The sequence below is a fragment of the Balaenoptera ricei genome, chromosome 10 (genome assembly GCF_028023285.1).
Source record: "Balaenoptera ricei isolate mBalRic1 chromosome 10, mBalRic1.hap2, whole genome shotgun sequence".
NCBI lineage: Eukaryota > Metazoa > Chordata > Mammalia > Artiodactyla > Balaenopteridae > Balaenoptera > Balaenoptera ricei.
This window is the reverse complement of record NC_082648.1, coordinates 73631489-73653464: the sequence shown is the minus strand read 5'-3', so window position 1 is coordinate 73653464 and position 21976 is coordinate 73631489. Positions and strand designations below refer to the sequence as shown.

General features: G+C 33.9%; 1 long non-coding RNA gene across 1 annotated transcript in view; it reads right to left on the bottom strand.

Annotated features, from left to right (window-relative positions):
• The window catches only part of LOC132372638 (uncharacterized), a 180021-nt gene extending 159084 nt beyond the window's left edge, over positions 1-20937 (bottom strand). The window contains exon 1 of the long non-coding RNA XR_009505217.1: positions 20824-20937. This is a non-coding gene — a long non-coding RNA (uncharacterized LOC132372638). The remainder of the gene's footprint in view (positions 1-20823) is intronic.
• Positions 20938-21976: the final 1039 nt, after the last annotated feature.

Below are 21976 nucleotides of genomic sequence, written 5' to 3'. Positions count from 1 at the left end.
ACTTTAACACCCCACTTTCACCAATGGACAGATCATCCAAAATGGAAATAAATAAGGAAACACAAGCTTTAAGTGATACATTAAACAAGACGGACTTAACTGATATTTATAGGGCATTCCATTCAAAAACAACAGAATACACTTTCTTCTCAAAAGCTCATAGAGCATTCTCTAGGAGAGATCATATCTTGGGTCACAAATCAAGCCTTGGTAAATTTAAGAAAATTGAAATCATATCAAATATCTTTTCTGACCACAACTCTATGACACTAGATATCAATTACATAAAAATCTCTGTAAAAAATACAAACACATGGAGACTAAACAATACACTACTTAATAACCAAGAGACATTGAAGAAATCAAAGAGGAAATCAAAAAATACCTGGAAATAAATGACGATGAAAACATGACAACCCAAACCTATGGGATGCAGCAAAAGCAGTTGTAAGAGGGAAGTTTATAGCAATACAATCCTACCTTAATAAACAAGAAACATCTCAAACAACCTAACCTTACACCTAAAGCAATTAGAGAAAGAAGAACAAAAAACCCCCAAAGTTAGCAGAAGGAAAGAAATCATAAATATCAGATCAGAAATAAATGAAAAAGAAAGGAAGGAAACGATAGCAAAGATCAATAAAACTAAAAGCTGGTTCTTTGAGAAGAAACAAAATTGATAAACCATTTGCCAGACTCATCAAGAAAAAAAGGGAGAAGGCTCAAATCAATAGAATTAGAAATGAAAAAGGAGAAGTAACAACAGACACTGCAGAAATACAAAGGATCATCAGAGAATACTACAAGCAAATATATGCCAATAAAATGGACAACCGGGAAGAAATGGACAAATTCATAGAAATGCACAACCTTCCGAGACTGAACCAGAAAGAAATAGAAAATATGAATAGACCAATCAGAAGCACTGAAATTGAAACTGTGATTAAAAATCTTCTAACAAACATAAGTCCAGGACCAGATGGCTTCACAGGAGAATTCTATCAAACATTTAGAGAAGAACTAACACCTATCCTTCTCAAACTATTCCAAAATATAGCAGAGGGAGGAGCACTCCCAAACTCATTCTATGAGGCCACCATCACCCTGACACCAAAACCAGACAAAGACGTCACAAAGAAAGAAAACTGCAGGCCAATATCACTGATGAACATAGTTGCAAAAATCCTCAACAAAACCCTAGCAAGCAGAATCTAACAGCACATTAAAAGGATCATACACTATGATCAAGTGGGGTTTATCCCAGGAATGCAAGGATTCTTCAATATACACAAATCAATCAATGTGATACACCATATTAACAAATTGCTGGAGAAAAACCATATGATCATCTCAATAGATGCAGAGAAAGCTTTCAACAAAATTCAACACCCATTTATGATAAAAACCCTCCAGAAAGTAGGCATAGAGGGAACTTACCTCAACATAATAAAGGCCATATATGACAAACCCACAGCCAACATCATTCTCAATGGTGAAAAACTGAAACCATTTCCACTAAGATCAGGAACAAGACAAGATTGCCCACTCTCACCACTATTATTCAACACAGTTTTGGAAGTTTTAGCCACAGAAATCAGAGAAGAAAAAGAAATAGAAGGAATCCAAATCGGAAAAGAAGTAAAGCTGTCACTGTTTGCAGATGACATGATACTATACATAGAGAATTCTAAACATACTACCAGAAAACTACTAGAGCTAATCAATGAATTTGGTAAAGTAGCAGGATATATAATTAATGCACAGAAATCTCTTGCATTCCTATACACTAATGATGAAAAATCTGAAAGTGATATTAAGAAAACACTCGCATTTACCACTGCAACAAAAGGAATAAAATATCTAGGAATAAACCTACCTAAGGAGACAAAAGACCTGTATGCAGAAAACTATAAGACACTGATAAAAGAAATTAAAGATAATACAAATAGATGGAGAGATATACCATGTTCCTGGATTGGAAGAATCAACATTGTGAAAATGACTATACTACCCAAAGCAATCTCCAGATTCAATGCAATCCCTATAAAACTACCACTGGCATTTTTCCAGAACTAGAACAAAAAAATCTCACAATTTGTATGGAAACACAAAAGACCCCGAATAGCCAAAGCAATCTTGAGAAAGAAAAACGGAGCTGGAGGAATCAGGCTCCCTGACTTCAGACTATACTACAAAGCTACAGTAATCAAGACAGTATGGTACTGGCACAAAAACAGAAATATAGATCAATGGAACAGGATAGAAAGCCCAGAGATAAACCCACGCACATATGGTCATCTTATCTTTGATAAAGGAGGTAAGAATATACAATGGAGAAAAGACAGCCTCTTCAATAAGTGGTGCTGGGAAAAATGGAGAGCTACATGTAAAAGAATGAAATTAGAACACTCCCTAACACCATACACAAAAATAAACTCAAAATGGATTAGAGACCTAAATGTAAGACTGGACACTATAAAACTCTTAGAGGAAAACATAGGAAGGACACACTTAGACATAAATCACAGCAAGATCTTTTCTGATCCACTCAGGTTATGGGCAGATAGAAATAATGCCGTTTTCCTTTCCAATTCTAATCAGGTTCTTTGTTGTCTCACCTCATTGCAATAGTTAATATCGCCAAAACCATATATCATAAAGGTCTGATATTTTACCCTACTTGCAAGCTAACAAATTACACTGCCACATTTCCAGGGATGCTGACAGAAGGCATGCGACTCCTGGGTCAGACACAAAGGATCTTACTACTCACAACAAAGCAGGCAGCATAAGTTTCACATATCTATTTGTTCTCCATGCTCTCCAAGTTCTACAGGGGTGATATGGAGCAGGCTAGGTGGATGCTGTGCACACAGTGGGTTTGTGTCATGACTGATGAATTTCCAACTTAGCATATCCCCAACCACATAAGGAGGAAATAAACAAAACTATTCAACCTTTTGTCTCAGAGGAAGACATATTATCTTTATTCTCCTGGTTAGTAAACAAATTTGACCCCAGCTCTGCAAGGAGACATTATGTCTGTATTCCAAAGCTGTTTACTATACAAACACAATTAAGAATATGTTCTGGAAGAAAAGTTGATACAAGACCTGCAGAAAGACCATGGAGAAAAGAAAAAACATACCCTTTCTTTTTTCTGACTAAATAGAAAAACTCCTAGCATTTCTCTATTAAGTGTCTGGCTTCAGTACTGAGATATATATTAATTCCAATATGTTAAATGCATAACCATTGATCCAAAATTACTGTCTTTAAAAAAAATGGAAGTAAAATTTGGTCAAATAACTTTTAAGTCTACAGAGATGATCATATTCTATTTTATGTCTATTAATATATAATAATGCATAAATGAAAGGCTCAATGGAGATGTTAATGAATATTTAACATATTTCCATTATTATATATTATAGAAAGAAGTCTATGACCCACAGTGGTCTATGCCCTGTTCAACGCCTTCAACTTGAGTATATGTGGGACCTGTAACCAACAGAATATGGCAAAGGTGATAGACTATTACTCTATGATTGTATTCCATTATATGAAATTTTCAAAAGGGATTTTGCAGATGTGATACAAGATCCTAATCAGTTTAAGTTAATTAAAAGGGAGATTATCCTGGGTAGGCCTGATCTAATCATGTTAGTCATTTCAAAGAATGTCTAGAGATCAGAAACAGAAGAAGAAACTAAAAGCAACAGAGATGTTCTCTTTCTGGCCATGAAGAAGCTAACAGCCTAGTTACAAATTGCTAATTGAGAGAGGTGGCCTCTCGGAACTAAAACCCTCAGTTTACCCCTGCAAGGAAGTAAATAATGCCAACAACCATGTGATCTTGGTGTAATCTTGGGAGAGAACCCTGGAAGTCACATGAGACATTTCGATTGCAGCTATGAGAGACCCTGAACAGAGGAACCAATTAACCCGTGCCTGAACTTCTGAGACATGAAAACTGTGAGATAATAAATGTACATTGTTTTAAGATGCTAAGCTTGTGATAATTTGTTGTGCCATAATGTAAATTAAGGTGGTAGATATATTAAAGAATTTACCAATATATATAATGGATTATTGTAACTCCTGAAATAAACCATATTTTAAAATATTTTTTTAAGATGTTGGCTGTGGTGTGATATTTTATTTCAGGCCTTACATAAATTTTCGTAAGTGAGTTTGGTCCATAGTACTTTCTTATGGATAGAGAACACATATATTTGAGATAGAGCACTCAATAAATTTGGTAAGCATTATATGTTTGTATTACTTATTGCCATATTTATATTTCCTTTGCAACAGGAGACAAGGTTTGCTGTCATTTGCCCAATAGTAATAGCTAGCTAATTTTTTTATTCGTAAGAAAAACATAAGATTCAATGTTGATCTGAGAAGATCATTAAATTCTCATTCTTTTATTTTTTGGGGGGTTTACATTTTTATTCATCTGAATATATATTCTAATAACTCTTTAAACTTAGTCTGTGGTTGATAAATCTCTTGAATCTCTGAATGATAAAGATATTTATTTTGCCCTGCCACTTGAATGCTCGTTTAGCCATTGGCACTTAGGTTCAAAAATGACTGATAGTAGAGGGCAGGTAGGAACATTTTTTTCTGTTTTCTTCATAGATATATTTCAAGCACCTGATGAATGAGTGACCATTTCATCATTGCTTTTTATGGGCATCTGTATGAGTTGGCCATGGATATCTTTATTCTTTTACCTTGTTCTTCATATAATATGTACATATGCATGTATTTGCTTGTTTTTAGCATAGTTTGATTTTTGTCTTTAAGAAATGTTTACAGTTGTGTACCTAGGTCTTTGTATTCTTTCTATTCAACACTTGGATGGTACTTTTCATATGAAACATATTTTCTTCACCTCTGGAAAATAATTTTTTGTTGTTTCTTTGATAACTGGCTATTTTTTCCTCATTGTTGTCATTGTTGTAGCTTATATTTGTATCTTCTATTTTTAATGTCTCCTTCATATTTTTCCATCTCTTTGTCCTCCATTTTACTACTTTTTCAGAAAAAAAAAAGAACTCCTCAATTTGGTCTTCTAGCTCATTATTTCTTTTGTTTTTTTTTTTAACATCTTTATTGGAGTATAATTGCTTTACAATGGTGTGTTAGGTTCTGCTGTATAACAAAGTAAATCAGCTATACATATACATATATCCCCATATCTCCTCCCTTTTGCATCTCCCTCCCACCCTCCCTATCCCACCCCTCTAGGTGGTCACAAAGCACCATAGCTCATTATTTCTAATGCATTCATTCTGCTGTTAAGCCCACATATATTTAGTTTTATTATTATGATTGTTAGATATATTTCAAGTAACTCTAATGGTCCCATCTTATATTTGGTTTGAACTATTTTAGTTTTTAAGATGAGATGTTCACTATATACATTGTCTATTAACTAAATATTATCTATCAACATTAATTCAACAATTATATATCAATGAACCACTACATTTCAGACTTTTCCAGCACTTAAAGTTACTGTAATCCACTAGGAAAAAAAAAATCATTCTAGTGTTTGCATTATGCAGCTTAATTTTAGTGAGGAAAGATATTTAAAAAAATCATACGTGCATTTGTGTGTGTATGAGAGAGAGACAGAGAGAGAGAAAGAGAGAGACAGAGAGACAGATGTTTGAAAGGAATATTGTTAAATAATAAGGAAAAAAGAGCAGGTAAAGGAAATAGGAACTACAGTGAGTATTAGGGTGTGTGCTATTTTATATAGACTTGTCAGAAAAGTCTCTGATCCTTCAGGAGAGACCAGAGAAAGTGAAAAAGCAAGTCAGGCAGAAATTAGACAAGAGATATTTTGGGAGGAGGAACAGCATATAAAAAGGCCTTTTTGGTGTATGTAAGCATTAAAGTTTATAAAACATACTCCTGTATCTTGTACAGAAAATGTTAAGAACATTTCCCCCTTGGTATACCTGTTAGCTATTTCTGAGTAACAGTTTACTCACATACATAATGGCTTAAAACAGCAATTGTTTATCGTTTCTCATGATTTAGATTATTCTACTGATTTGGGTGAGGCTCAGTTTATCTTGTCTAGGCTTATGTGTTTGAGGAGAGCTAGTGGATTAGCTAGAGGCTGGCTACCTTAGGAGATCTTCAACTGCACTATTTCCCCGTGTTCTTCCTGTTCCCACTTCAGTCTAGCCTGGTTGTTTTCATGAAACTGGCAGAGTTTTAGGAGAGAAAACGAAAATAAGTATTTTTTCAAGACTCTACATGTATCAAATTTGCTACTGTCTCACTGGGCAAAGCAAGTTATACGGCTGAACCCAAAGTCAGAGTGAAAACATGATATAAAATTATATAAGAAAGGACATAAATACAGGGAAACTCCTTAATTAGGGCCAATAATGCAATCAAACACAATTGTTACTTTGAGAAATATAACTTTTTTCAGCCGTCACTTACTTGGTTGTTCTAGGCTTTGTATCTCCAGTAGTTTGGGCATCCATGTGTAGATGCTGGTTTTGTGTGTCATAGTCAAACTGTTAATTCTAGAGAAATCATGCTGCTTTATAATATGAATACATTCTACAACTTGAGTTAATTTTTTTTTTAACTTTTAAATTTTATTTTTTTCTATACAGCATGTTCTTATTAGTCATCCATTTTATACACATCAGTGTATACATGTCAATCCCAATCTCCCAATTCATCCCAACCCCCCCACACACCACTTTCCCCCCTTGGTGTCCATATGTTTGTTCTCTACAACTGTGTCTCAATTTCTGCCCTGCAAACTGGTTCATCTGTACCATTTTTCTAGGTGCCACATATATGTATTAATATACGATATTTGTTTTTCTTTTTCTGACTTACTTCACTCTGTATGACAGTCTCTAGATCCATCCATGTCTCTACAAATGACCCAATTACGTTCCTTTTTATGGCTGGGTAATATTCCATTGTATATATGCACCACATCTTCTTTATCCATTCATCCGTCGATGGGCATTTAGGTTGCTTCCATGACCTGGCTATTGTAAACAGTGATGCAATGAACATTGGGGTGCATGTGTCTTTTTGAATTATGGTTTTCTCTGGGTATATGCCCAGTAGTGGGATTGCTGGATCATATGGTAATTCTATTTTTAGTTTTTTAAAGAACCTGCATACTGTTCTCCATAGTGGCTGTATCAATTTATATTCCCACCAACAGTGCAAGAGGGTTCCCTTTTCTCCACACCCTCTACAGCATTTGTTGTTTGTAGATTTTCTGACGATGCCCATTCTAACTGGTGTGAGATGATACCTCATTGTATTGATTTGCATTTCTCTAATAATTAGTGATGTTGAGCAGCTTTTCATGTGCTTCTTGCCATCTGTATGTCTTCTTTGGAGAAATGTCTATTTAGGTCTTCGGCCCATTTTTGGTTTGGGTTGTTTGTGTTTTTAATATTGGGCTGCATGAGCTGTTTATATATTTTGGAGATTAATCCTTTGTCCGTTGATTCATTTGCAAATATTTTCTCCCATTATGAGGGTTGTCTTTTCGTCTTGTTTATGGTTTCCTTTGCTGTGCAAAAGCTTTTAAGTTTCATTACGTCCCATTTGTTTATTTTTGTTTTTATTTCCATTACTCTAGGAGGTGGATCAAAACAGATCTTGCTGTGATTTATGTCAAAGAGTGTTCTTCCTATGTTTTCCTCTAAGAGTTTTATAGTGTCCCATCTTACATTTAGGTCTCTAATCCATTTTGAGTTTATTTTTGTGTATGGTGTTAGGGAGTGTTCTAATTTTATTCTTTTATATGTAGCTGTCCAGTTTTCCCAGCACCACTTATTGAAGAGAGTGTCTTTTCTCCATTGTATATCCTTGCCTCCTTTGTCATAGATTAGTTGACAATAGTTGCTTGGGTTTATCTCTGGGCTTTCTATCTTGTTCCATTGATCTATATTTCTGTTTTGTGCCAGTACCATACTGTCTTGATTACTGTACCTTTGTAGTATAGTCTGAAGTCAGGAATTCTGATTCCTCCAGCTCCGTTTTTTCCCTCAAGACTGCTTTGGCTATTCGGGGTCTTTTCTGTCTCCATACAAATTTTAAGATTTTTTGTTCTAGTTCTGTAAAACATGCCACTGGTAATTTGGTAGGGATCGCACTGAATCTGTAGATTGCTTTGGGTAGTATAGTCATTTTCACAATATTGATTCTTCCAATCTAAGAACATGGTATATCTCTCCATCTGTTGGTATCATCTTTAATTTCTTTCAACAGTGTCTTACAGTTTTCTACATACAGCTCTTTTGTCTCTCTACGTAGGTTTATTCCTAGGTATTGTATTCTTTTTGTTGCAATAGTAAATGGGAGTGTTTCCTTAATTTCTGTTTCAGATTTTTCATCATTAGTGCATAGGAATGCCAGAGATTTCTGTGCATTAATTCTGTATCCAGCAACTTTAGCAAATTCATTGATTAGCTCTAGTAGTTTTCTGGTGGCATCTTTAGGATTCTCTATGTATATCATGTCATCTGCAAACAGTGACAGTTTTACTTCTTCTTCTCCAATTTGTATTCCTTGTATTTCTTTTTCTTCTCTGATTGCCATGGCTAGGACTTCCAAATCTATGTTGAATAACAGTGGTGAGAATGGACATCCTTGTCTTGTCCCTGATCTTAGAGGAAATGCTTTCAGTTTTTCACCATTGAGAATGATTGCTGTCGGTTTGTCATATATGGCTTTTATTATGTTGAAGTAGGTTCCCTCTATGCCAACTTTCTGGAGAGTTTTTATCATAAATTGGTGTTGAATTTTGTCAAAAGCCTTCCCTGAATCTACTGAGATGATCATATGGTTTTCATTCTTCAATTTGTTAATATGGTGTATCACATTGATTGATTTGCGTATATTGAAGAATCCTTGCATCCCTGGGATAAATCCCACTTGATCATGGTGTATGATCCTTTTAATGTGTTGCTGGATTCTGTTTGCTAGTATTTTGTTGAGGATTTTTGCATCTATATTCATCAGTGATATTGGTCTGTCATTTTCTTTTTTTGTAGTATCTTTGTCTGGTTTTGGTATCAGGTTGATGGTGGCCTCATAGAATGAGTTTGGGAGTGTTCCTTCCTCTGCAATTTTTTGGAAGAGTTTGAGAAGGATGGGTGTTAGCTCTTCTCTAAATGTTTGATAGAATTCACCTGTGAAGCCATCTGGTCCTGGACTTTTGTTTGCTGGAAGATTTTTAATCACAGTCTCAATATCATTACTTGTCATTGGTCTGTTCATGTTTTCTGTTTCTTCCTGGTTCAATCTTTGAAGGTTGTACCTTTCTAAGAATTTGTCCATTTCTTCCAGGTTGTCCATTTTATTGGCATAGAGTTGCCTGTAGTAGTCTCTTAGGATGCTTTGTATTTCTGCAGTGTCTGTTGTAACTTCTCCTTTTTCATTTCTAAGTTTATTGATTTGAGTCCTCTCCCTCTTTTTCTTGATGAGTCTGGCTAATGGTTTATCAATTTTGTTTATCTTCTCAAAGAACCAGCTTTTAGCTTTATTGTCTTTGCTATTGTTTTCTTTGTTTCTATTTCACGTAATTCTGCTCTGATCTTTATGATTTCTTTCCTTCTGCTAACTTTGGGTTTTGTTTGTTCTTCTTTCTCTAGTTCCTTTAGGTGTAAGGTTAGATTGGTTATTTGAGATTTTTCTTGTTTCTTGAGGTAGGCTTCTATAGCTATAAACTTCCCTCTTAGAACTGCTTTTGCTGCATCCCATAGGTCTTGAACCAAGCTCCTGGAATAATTTTTGAAAATAATTTTCTTTCCAAACACTTCCAGTTTTATAGGACAGATTAGCTTGTATTGGACTGAATTTTCTGTTGAAAATAACCATAAATGTAGACAAAATATGTAAAATATTTTGAAAAATTTCTTCAATAGAAGAATTTGAGCATCTACAATCATTGAGAAAAGTGAAGAATTTGAAATAAGCTATAGATGCTTATGTTTTTCCCTGAGGGTATTTTTTTAAAAATAATTTTGCACAGAAATAGAGTATAAGCTGAATGTAGCAGTGTTACAGGTCTACAGAGACAGATATTGGAGCTCTGGGTAGCCAAAGCCACTTTGGAAGGAGAAGGACCATGCCTAAGAAATAAGAGTCACACTCTAGGAGTTAGAACTTCACCTTATAAGAGGAAAACTAAAAATAAACCAAATTCAGCAAAGCACTGAGGAAGAAAATGTTTTCACACACTTAAGCAAAGACTGATTATTCTGTAGTTGTGTTTATAAGTAGTCATCAGAACCTGTTTTTTAATCCATAATTGGCAACTCAGTGAACACACTTCACTGGAAGATCCCATGTGCCATGGCGCAACTAAGCCTGTGCACCACAAGTACTGAGCCTGCACTCTAGAGCCCACAAGCCACAACTACTGAAGCCCGTGTGCCCAGAGCCCGTGCTCCACAAGAGAAGCCACCGCAATGAGAAGCCTGCACACTGCAACAAAGAGTAGCCCCTGCTCACCACAACTAGAGAAAGCCTGCGTGCAGCAATGAAGACTCAACTCAGCCAAAAATAAATAAATAAAAAGAACAGATGATTCCAGTAAATATACATTTGCTTGGTAACTAATAAATAGCCTGCTTCTGAGTAATCACACACATTTGACATTGGCCTACTCACGCTTCTGAAAGGCTACCAATCCATAAATGCTGCTCTCAGCTGTATTTGGAAAGAATGTGCCTAACAAGCAAAATTCTCCTCTAATATAGTAAGCAATAATTTCAACTTCGTCTTTTTAATTCAGATTATCAATGGTGGCCTCATGAGCCTATGACACTCTAAAACCAAGCCGAGATAGTATCAGAGTGATCCACTATTTACCTGGCAGAAGAGAAATTAATCTTGTATTAAAAATAGTATCAGCCAGCTCTTCTAAAATGTTTTTACCCACAATAGCTAGGCTACTATTCAAAATTCAGAGGCTTGAATCAATATATGACCAGATAACTGAAAAACAATTAAAAAAATAGACTATGGAAACAGATCCTTAGGGGATTCATATATTAGAGTTATCAAACATACTTTAAAATATTGATAATATGTTCAAGAAAAGACTGAAAAAGACAAAATTTTAAGAGGTAGAGATTTTCAAGAGAATTTCAGTCTATAAAAAGTATTGAAAGTGCATTAAAGAACTGAAAAAATACAATATCTGAAATTAAAAACTTACTAGATGGAATTTGCAGTCTGGAAACAACACAAGATAGGATTAATAAACTTGAAAGTTACTGTAATATAATAAGTGCAAACACTTTGGTAAATTGTTTGGTAATATCTACGCAAGTTAAGCAAAGTAACTTCATTTCTAGGTATATACCCAAGAAAAATGAGTGAAAATATCCACCAAAATACATGCCTTAAAACCTTCATAGCAGCTTTATTTATAATTGCAAAAATACAGGAAAAATCCAAATATTCATCAGCAGAACAGGTAAATAAATTGAGGTAAATTGCAAAAGCATATTACATAAAAATGAAAAATATGGAACTACTGCTAAGTACCAAAAGGAATAACCCTCACAAACATAATATGTGAAATAAAACAGTACATGCAATGTGATTTTATTTATATTACATTCAAAACCAGGCAGCATTAATGTATGATGAAAAGTGATGTGTATTAAAAAAGGAAAAAAATGGAGTCAACATGACTGCTGCTAAATTCACACCAAAATCTGCAACAAGGGTAGAAACACATATCTAATCCTTCTTGTATGAAAAAACAAAAAAGAAAAACAAGAATTCTACAGAGAAAAGGAGAAAAAAAAAAAGGTACCAGCAAGAAAATACTCTTTCCCCTCACTTTAGTTTTGTTTAGTGCTTAACCTCTCCTGACTTCTAGGACCAAATTCAGTGAGACTTTAAAGGTACATCGGATTATAATATTCTGGCTATGAAAAAATCTAGTTTACAATTTTATTTTACATATTTTCAGAATGTCCATAAAAGACTTTGGATAATGCTGTTTTATTCCTTAAAATGAGTTCCTTCCAAATGGTTGTTTAAGAACTTTGATAACAAACAGTGACCTAACTCTGAACAGCTGAGAAAGGGATGATGTCCCAGGTAACATCGCAAAGGGACGGAAAATGAAGCAGCTGTTTCCTATTATCACCCACAGCTGAGGTACAACAGTGACATTTCTTCACCATTCAAAGACCTAAGGCGATAATTAGATGGTATGGTCTTTCTCCTTTTGTCATAAACACCACAGGCTATAGAGAGGATTGATTCGAACTTGTTGATTATATTACTTCCAGCTGTTAAAATGGCAAAGTATTTCTTTTCTGAAATGACTTATTACACATCTGGCTTTGGTAGATTAACAAATATAAGCTCATTTGAATTTGTATGCATAAATTAGAAATAGTGATAGATGAGACTGTAGCCTTAAAATCATTTTACAGTTTTTTTTCTATGAAAACTCTTTTTTTAAAAAAACCACATACTGTAAATGAATGCCAACTTAAAATAATTGGCATTGAAATAGTTGTCATTCCAGTAAAGTCACTCTGACTATAATGATATTTAAATGAAGGTATCTGAGGTTTTATATTTTTAAAATATAAATCCAGTAAGAAAGTAATGAAAAAACAGATGAAGTGTTACAGAATAATCAGTATATTTTATTAAAAATTAAGAAAAGGAATTATATTTCTTTTATCTCGGTCACTTTTATATATAGAGTATAAAATCAAACTTTTCAAAAAAGTTTGAAAAAGAGTTCTAAAATTTCCCTCTAAATATATTTTATGGTTAAATAGTTTGAAGCAATGAGGTTGACTTTGGGGGTGTTTTGGTTGTATTCATGTGTTTGTGTATATTATACTTTAATAGACAACACAGTTGTTGGATGATTAATAAAAAGTTTACAATTGCAAATAATGTCTGAATTAAAACAAAAGTACAAGATTACAACAACTAATATTTATCTAAAGTATCAATTCCCATGAGAAAAGAAATAACCTCTTGAAATAGAAATTTGATATTTATGTTCCTTAAAAAGCTGAGAGACATTTATATCAACTGGTGATGCTTTTGTCTTTACTTAGAAAGATTTTCTTCATGTGACTTTTAAAAATCTTCACTTAAAACCTTTTTATTCTCATAGAATTTAAAATTTATATTTGGTTATGGTAGATACACTGTAAATTCAAGATTTCATTGGGCATGTTTAAGGGAATAGTCTCATCTCTTCATAACTCTAATTTATAGGTAAAAATTCAGATAAGCACCCATTTTAGTTAATATCCAAGAGCCAGTTGTGTTATAAGTCATTTTCAAACAAAAAAATATTGAAAGGAAAGATAACTTCTTACGACTGATCATCTTCTGACTGGCCTGCTAGAAAAGTGGTTTTCTTCCTCAAAATATTACAGAAACTGGCTTAGGTTCATGGCTTATGATAACTCAGTCTGGTCAATTGAAAGGCTTGGACACTAAGACTTCACTCCCACTTCTGTTATCAAAGGGAAGGTTTTGTTTTGTTTTGTTTTAACATCTTTATTGGAGTATAATTGCTTTACAATATTGTGTTAGTTTCTGCTGTATAACAAAGTGAATCACCTATACGTATACATATATCCCCATATCCCCTCCCTCTTGCATCTCCCTCCCACCCTCCCTATCCCACCCCTCTAGGTGGTCACAAAGCAACAAGCTGATCTCCCCGTACGATGCAGCTTGAAGATTTGGTTTTTCACCAAATAAGAAAGAAGGCTGATATGGTGACATCTGTCACTTGATGACTCCATCATATAGATGCAACCATAAAGGACTGGACCCTAACCCCTTGATAATGCCATAGAAATGGTTGGTTCTTCCACTAAGCACTAATTCTGACCTTTCGGGATGAAGCTAGAGCCAATATTCTGACAAGTCACATTGCTAATGTATCCTGGCCCCCATCACACGAGGGAAGGGACCAGTACTTCCTAACAGTCAGTACAAAATTCCTTAGTTCACAAGTTGGATCCAGCACTTCAAAAATCTTAGAATATAATAAGCAACCTTGCTTATTTTTCCTTTTTCATGATATATCACATATCATGACATTAACATTCATTAGAAGCTCCTCATGTAAGTAGCCTTGCAAATATCATAAACTCTTAAACTTGAAAAAATATATTCACGAAAAAATAAGACCAGTTAACATATCAAATGATAGATATATTTAAAGCCATTTTATCAATTTGAATTAGCTATAATATAATTTTAATAATAAAAACTGTGTTCCCTAAATTCCCTATTGTTCTGTCAGTTCATCTTAAAAAAAGATATATGTATACATGCATATATATGTTTATATTTACATATAATATACAGTATTTACTATTGACTTTTCTTTGTCTTCAAAAACAAAGTAGACTTAGTTTCTATTGAGCTAGGTCAGATGTTTCCAGAACACCTAGCTAAAGGAAGAATAAAATAGATTTTTCCAGCCAAGGGCTGTTTCATTATTCCAGACAACACTCTGTATTGATCCTCCCCTATTTATTTCTAATTTTGTTGCCACTGATTGAGTTGAGCTCTAAATCTTGTGATGGCTTACATGCTGTTAGGATGCTGCATTGCTACCAGGAGAACAAGGTGGCAATGTTCTCATTTTAAACTCTAATTTAGTCTTATTTGCAGCAAATTAAGGTGCCTGATGTAGCATTTTAGCACCAAAAATGCTTTATTACATGTCTTGCTTTACTCACCTTCACAGAAAACAGTGTACACAGTCAATACAAATTTGTGCATTACATACCCAGCACAGAAATTGTGAAGCAGATAAACACAGAAATTTTTTTGACAATCTACCAATATACATGGCAGATAATGTATGCCTATATGGTTATATTTCAAATTTTCTATGTTTAAAACTTGCCAGAAAAGGAAAATGTGATATGAAATGGGTTGAAAGACACACCTATCTAAAAGATTCCCTTCTATCATAGACCCTGAATTCTCTTAGTGAAAGACTGTGTATGTGGTGCATTTATTCATGGGTACACATTGAGAGGTATTGATTTTTCACATTAACAAGTTTCAGAATATAAAGATTAAGGTAGTGAAATTTATAAAAAGAATTACTTAATGAGAAAGAAAAAGAATCTAGAAAGAAGACAGGGGACTTCCCTGGCGGTCCAGTGGTTAGGACTCTGCCTCCCAGTGCAGGGGGTGTGGGTTCGATCCCTGGTCGGGGAGCTAAGATCCCACATGCCTTGCAGCCGAAAAACTAAAACATAAAACAGAAGCAATATTGTAACAAATTCAATAAAGACTTTTAAAAAAAAAAAAAAAAAAAAAAAAAAAAAAAAAAAAAAAAAAAAAAAGAAGACAGAATGTGTGCTGTTGCTATAAGCATTTAAGTAAGGCTGCCTGCATAAAATATACTATAGGTATTTGCTAGGAGGATATGCTACACGAAAAGAAAAAAAAAAAAAGTAGACTTTTAGAATTATAGAAAATATATATTAAGAAAACTGGTTTACATTTTGTCTTCTGATGTGAAGAACAAGTCCCGCATTGACTTTTTTCTTTTAACCTCACTTCTTGTTTTCCTTTTGTATGGCCTTACTAATCTTTTGTATAGTCTTTATCAAACTCTACTTCATTGAGGCTAGGGGTCAAACCTTAATCATTTTATTTCATGAAAACTAGCAAAATAATTATTATACCAAATTTACTTCACTTGACAATCTCTATGTGTGTATATATAGATATAGATATATATATATATATATAGATATAGATATAGATATATATATATATATACAGTCTATTGATCTTTTTTAAGGAAAAAAACACCCAAAACCCCTAATATCAGTGAGTTTGTTAAAAATTTTTCTAGTTACATTTAATAAATATCTGAAGCAAACAAAATTATTCCACAGTTATTACCCCATAATAGTGATGAGCAAATGATTTTTGCCACAAAAGATAACACATGACATATGACTTTCAGAAACAGGAGACTTCCTAGCATTTTTATGTGGCACTCTTGTGTGGCTTTAGTCATCATGTCATATTATAGCTGTGGGAACTCAAGCCCAGAGAGGGCCAAACCTCCAAACTAATTTTTCTATTACCCTTATTTTTATCCCCAAATCTCATATTCATTTCTACCACCACTGTGTTATCTTCAGTGCCCTACTGGCTGATTCCAATTGGTAAAATATAGAAGCTCAGACATGTTGTATGACTATTTTGGGCCATTTTCTAAACACAATTAGAAATTCAACTATAGCTATTGTCAACAAGAGACAAGTGTCTGAAATATTTGTGAAATTCATAAGTGAAATGAGACGTAAATTGAGAAAAAGTTTTCCAGAATTCAGTGTAATAACTGTTTTTAAAGTATACAATATGAATTTATATTTACATTTTGCATATGTCTTACATTTTAAATGAAGAGAAGACACAATTATCTTATTTAACAACAAAAATGTGTTCTTGGATGTAACCTTACAACATAGCTGTGTGTCCTAGTTACAGCTTCTGATAATTTAGTCAAAAAAGAAAAGCATTTAGTGTTACAAATGAATACTCAAGCATAGCTATAAGTCTCATATCTCCTAATGAAATTGATGCATTGTTATATTCAGAACTGAGAAATATGCTTAGACCTTTGTTTAAAATTTTTTCAGCACACATATGTATTTTTAAAGCAAACAAGTGCTCCTGTAATTTCTTATTTCTACAATATATACATTTACTAATACTAAAAAGATCAATTTTAGTACATATATACTTCTGCCAAAGGAAGTAGAAATAAGCAGAAAACTTCAGTTATATTCTGTCACCTAAAAAAAAAATTTGGCTTCTATCAATCTTTGAAATATTTCTATTTTATGAATAAATGTGATATTTATTGTTTTGCTTAGAAGCATTGTTGACTTCAAAATGACTCAAGTTTTAAACATAATATAGTATGTTTCATAATATGACATAACATAAAGCAGTCTAATTTTCAAGTAAACTTTACTTTTTATGTCTTCAGAAAAAAAGTTTAAAAAATTATGTAATCACCCAGCTTTCCTAGCACACATGCCAAATGTGGGCTCAGAGTACTCTTTAAGGGATGTGACAAATTCAATCACCACAGTCTTAGATGAGACACACCAATAACCAAAAGGACATGCATAATCCTTAAAGATAAATTAAGAACTATGGTCTTAAAAGCATCTTTTCAGTGAAAAACATTTAGACTTACCTATGTTTACAACTGGACATTTAAATATTAAATGGTAGGAAGAGAACTGCTACACAAATCCAAATATTCAAAGTAAAATAAAATGATAAATTTACATCAATCAGACCTACAAAAATTTTAAAAGCTATATGATCTCTTTGTGGCAAGAATTTACACGTCATTGTTGGCAGAAATGTGATTTATATAGCTTGTTTGGAAAGCTACTCTCAGTCATTCTCCTGGTTATATCCCATCGAAAAAGAAGTAATGAAAGTTTCCAGGATGTGTTTTGAAGAATGGATTGTAGGGCTAAGATATGGAGATAGAGTGCATGCTTATAAATAGAGAAAATGCTAAAAAAAAAAAAATGATGGTACATCTGTACCATATATTCTCATGTGGCTATGAAAAAGGTTAAATTAGAACTATACTAGTTCTATAGTATAGAACTAGTATAGATTGATTCTATAAGGTCTTATTGAGAAAACAAGACAGCATTTAATATGATGTAATCCTATATGTGTTTGCTTATAATTATATAAACATGGATAAATATATTAAAACCACATTCCAGGAGTGAACAGAAGTAGACAGAGTGGTGATATTGATAGAGAAAAAGTGAAGAGGCTAATGGGGATAGGCAAGCAAGAAAGGAAAATGAACAAATATACTGTACATTAAAAACTGCAAAAACCTATTCACATTTATGGAATGAATAGATTGTCTATTTATAAATGATCAAAATTTTAAAACACAATGCATCACATTTTATAACATGACATGAAATCGTTTAAATTTTCAAATAAACTGCCTTCATATACATATTGGGTGGCAAGGGATGTTATGGATGTGTGTGTAGATAGTGAGTAAAGAGTAAGGAAACCTATAAATAGTTTAAGACAGAGCAGAAAAAGAAAAATAATCCATTAACTTATTGATTAATCATACAATGAAGTCTGGCCCATGAAGAAAGTTGGAAACTTATCTGAATGCTTATTATTTTCCAGACATTTTAAGTTATTCAATATTCATTGGGCTTCTACTATGTACTATGTGCCAAGTTCAGTGTGAGATGTGTGGGATATAGCAGTGAACTGGAGAGGCATAATCCCTATCCTTAAGGCAAGTGTAGGAGACAGGAAATAAATAAAACAAATAGACAAGACAGTCACAAATATAAAGGAAATAAACATGGTTGCTGAGATTTATAATAAGTGGACAAGTATATTATAAAGGGCAGTCAGAAAAGATCTACCTAGGTCTGCAGTCTTTAGGTACATGAAGAAGGAGGCAAAGTATTCCAGGCATTGGGTTAAAGAGTTGTGATGGTCAGTTTTTGTGCCGGTTTGGTTAGGCTACTCAATCAAACACCAGTTATTTGATCAATCACTAATCTAAGTCTTGCGGTGAAGTTATTTAGTACCTGTGATTAACATCTACTATCAGTTGACTTTAAGGAGAATATCCTTAATTTTCTGGGTGGGCCTGATCCAAGTAGTTGAAAGAACTTCAGAGCAGAACTGAAGTTCTTTCTGCTAGGAAGAAACTCCACCTGTGAACTACAGCTTCAGCACATGCACAAGTTTCCAGCCTGACCTCCCTGATGACCTGTCCTACAGATTTTGGATTTGCTTAGCCAGCCCTCACAGTCCTGTAAACTAATTCTTTGCAATAAAATATATATTTATATATTTATCCCCCTGCTTCTCTTTCCCTGATGGAACCCTAGTTGATACAGAAATGCAAAGGTGATGTTAAAAATGAATATAGTGCATTCAAGGAATTGAAATCAAGTGTGTGGCTGGAGCACAGTGTGAAAAAGAAGAGGGCTAAGTAGGAGATGGGCCAGTCAGTGCATCATTTTATTGAATCCACATGATGCTCTTGAAGATACGTATTACAATTTCCACTGCAAAGAGGAAGAAAGTACATTTAATGAAGTTACATAATGTTACTACAAATTAAATGTCAGGTAAATGATATAGAGCTGAGATTTGAAGCCAGGTTTATTTATCTCTATAGCTCATGATTTTCTGGTTTACTTTGCTGCCTTCTCATTCATATGTAGGGAAAATAATAATAATATGACAATGATAGCCTAAAATATAACCAATGTGGTTGGTTCATAAACCTAATCTAAAGTTAGTTTCCAAGGCAATAGGTTTCTCCATGCCTATTTCTTTAAGGGTCATTTGTCACTTGACTATATTACTCCTATTATTCTTCATATCTATATTTATCAGTCTGTTTTCCTACATATTACAAACCCATAATCTTATGTGACCTCAGCATCCAAATTAGTTTTTGTCCTTTACTATGTTTTCTTGACTCTGAACCCCAACGAACCTACAAATCTATTCCACTTCCAGCATACCCTGAGCTTTGTCCTCACCAAGAACAATTCCACGTGTGAAATCTTAAAGTTTCCTCACTCTGAGCATGATCTTTCTAGTTTTTTCACTCTGTTATTCAGCCTCATCAAATTCCAAAGTCCTTGGCATCTCTAAGTGTTGCTAATGCATCAATGCTTTCCAATTCTCATCTTTTTATATGCAGTCTAGGCTTTATAAGACACATTTTTGTTTTCTTTTGATTTAGCATCAGTCTCCTGCTCTGCCCAGGTAAGCATAATGGCAGGCCTGGAGCCACTTAAAAGTGTTCAGTCTCAGCTGTTGCTCCTGGGCTGCTGAACACCATTGCAGACAATTTACCCAACTCTCTCTCTAGTCTAGACTGATCAGCAGAATTTTTTCCAGTGTTGGAAATATCCTGTATCTGTGCTGTCCAGTAGAGTACACACTAGTCACTCTGAAGCAGTAGATATGTGATTAGTGCACCTAAGGAACTGAATTATTATTTTATTTAAATTTAAATCTAATAGACATATATGGCTGCCAGCTACCGTATTGGACAACACAGCTGTAGACGGATGTTTTACATTTGTAACCTTAAGCCCAACCTTAAATGGGCTTTCAATACAGCCCAGAAATCTTGTTATTTCCCTTCTGAGCCTTCTCTCTCAATCTTCACAGCTCTAGCTCAGAGATGGGCTTCCCTAAGTTCTTTAAATTTAACCTTCAATTTCTTCCTCATTTTCAGTAAATGACTTCAACTTTTTAACACAATAAATATTTCATTAAGCTATTGCCACAAACACCATGAACTTACGTGACACACAGTCATTTTTATCTTTTTCTATCCAGTCACACTGGATAAAATGTCCCTAAATATTCTCGAAAATAATTATTCCATATCTAGCTTGCGGCTCTTTGAAGTTTTCTCATTATCAATTCCTTTTCCTCTGTATCTTTAACATATTCCTTTACTCTGGATCTTTTCCCTAATATTTTAATATACTCAATTTTCTTGAAAATTTACTTGAAAAAAACTTTTTTCACTCCAACCCGTATTCCACTCTAACATCCTTTTGCATTTTAAAATGCAGTCAAAATTTGCAAAATAAATAAATCATTTGCCAAAGAAATCAATATTTCTCAATATTGATTAAAATACCATGTACCTTTATATTAAATTGCCATGTACCTTTAAATTTTTGACAAAACTTGAAAACTTACCTCAAAAAAGCTCCAAAACTTCTTGTCTCCTCACTCTACGTTTCAGACTCTCCATCCTCTGCCAGTTTGTGCTTCCTCAGGGCTCTTTTATTAGCTCTCTCCTGTTCCTGCTCTTAGCTTTCCTGTGGAACGCAGAACGTCAAATCATGATTCCCAGCTGTGGTAGAGAAATGCCCTACTCAAATCCCTTTTCAGAGGTGGACTTGTGGCCCAGCTGTGGGGAGTGCACTCATGAGGTATGCTTGAGCTCCCCTCACCGTGAGGATCTGCCTCAGCTGCAGAGAATCACCTGTCCTGAGGTAATATCCTAGGCAGACCTGCAGAGCTCCCCACGAGGTAGATAGAGGCTTTGTCAGGCCTGCATCACAGTGCAGCTGCTTCTTCTACCCAATCCTACTTCCTTCATACACACAAATAGTTTCCAAGATATAAATGGAAGAGAAAACCCCATTTTAAAGAGCAATAAAACTATGGGATGCCAAGGAATTAGTATTTTAAAAATATACAACGTCTGTAAGAGAAAAAGATTACTGAAAGGCTTACGAGTATATTTGAACAAATGAAAAGTCATCCTTTGTTCACAGATAAGTTTACTGAACATCTTAAAGATGTAGAGATGTATCTGATTAATTTACTGTTCTGATACATCTGATCATTTCTGATATAGATATATCTCAACGCAGAAACAACTTAAATACAAAAATATAATTTACTTAAGAAAATGCAAGAATCTATCAAAATCAACACAATCTCAATGCAAAAATCTCTTGCTTCACTGATTAATGTATTTTTGTACGTAATTTAACCCCAATACAATCATCAACAACTTATTTTTGTATTTTTCTATAACAATAAATATTAGTAATGAAGCTCCTATGGAAAAATAAACACTCAATAACTTAATAAATTCCCAAAAATGAGAGCCATAGCAGGCAGTAGACAGTCTAGACATCAAAACATGCTTTTACTATCTGTATAGGACTATGGCTGTACTACTGATTTGTATCTTGACCTCATATCTTAGATTAACACATTTAAATGCATTAGCTTTTCTAGATACTTTGGGATTATTTATATATTAAAAACAGATCTGTATATAGATTTAATTTTTTCTTTACAATCTGTATTCTTTTGTTTCTTTTGTTTTTTTCCT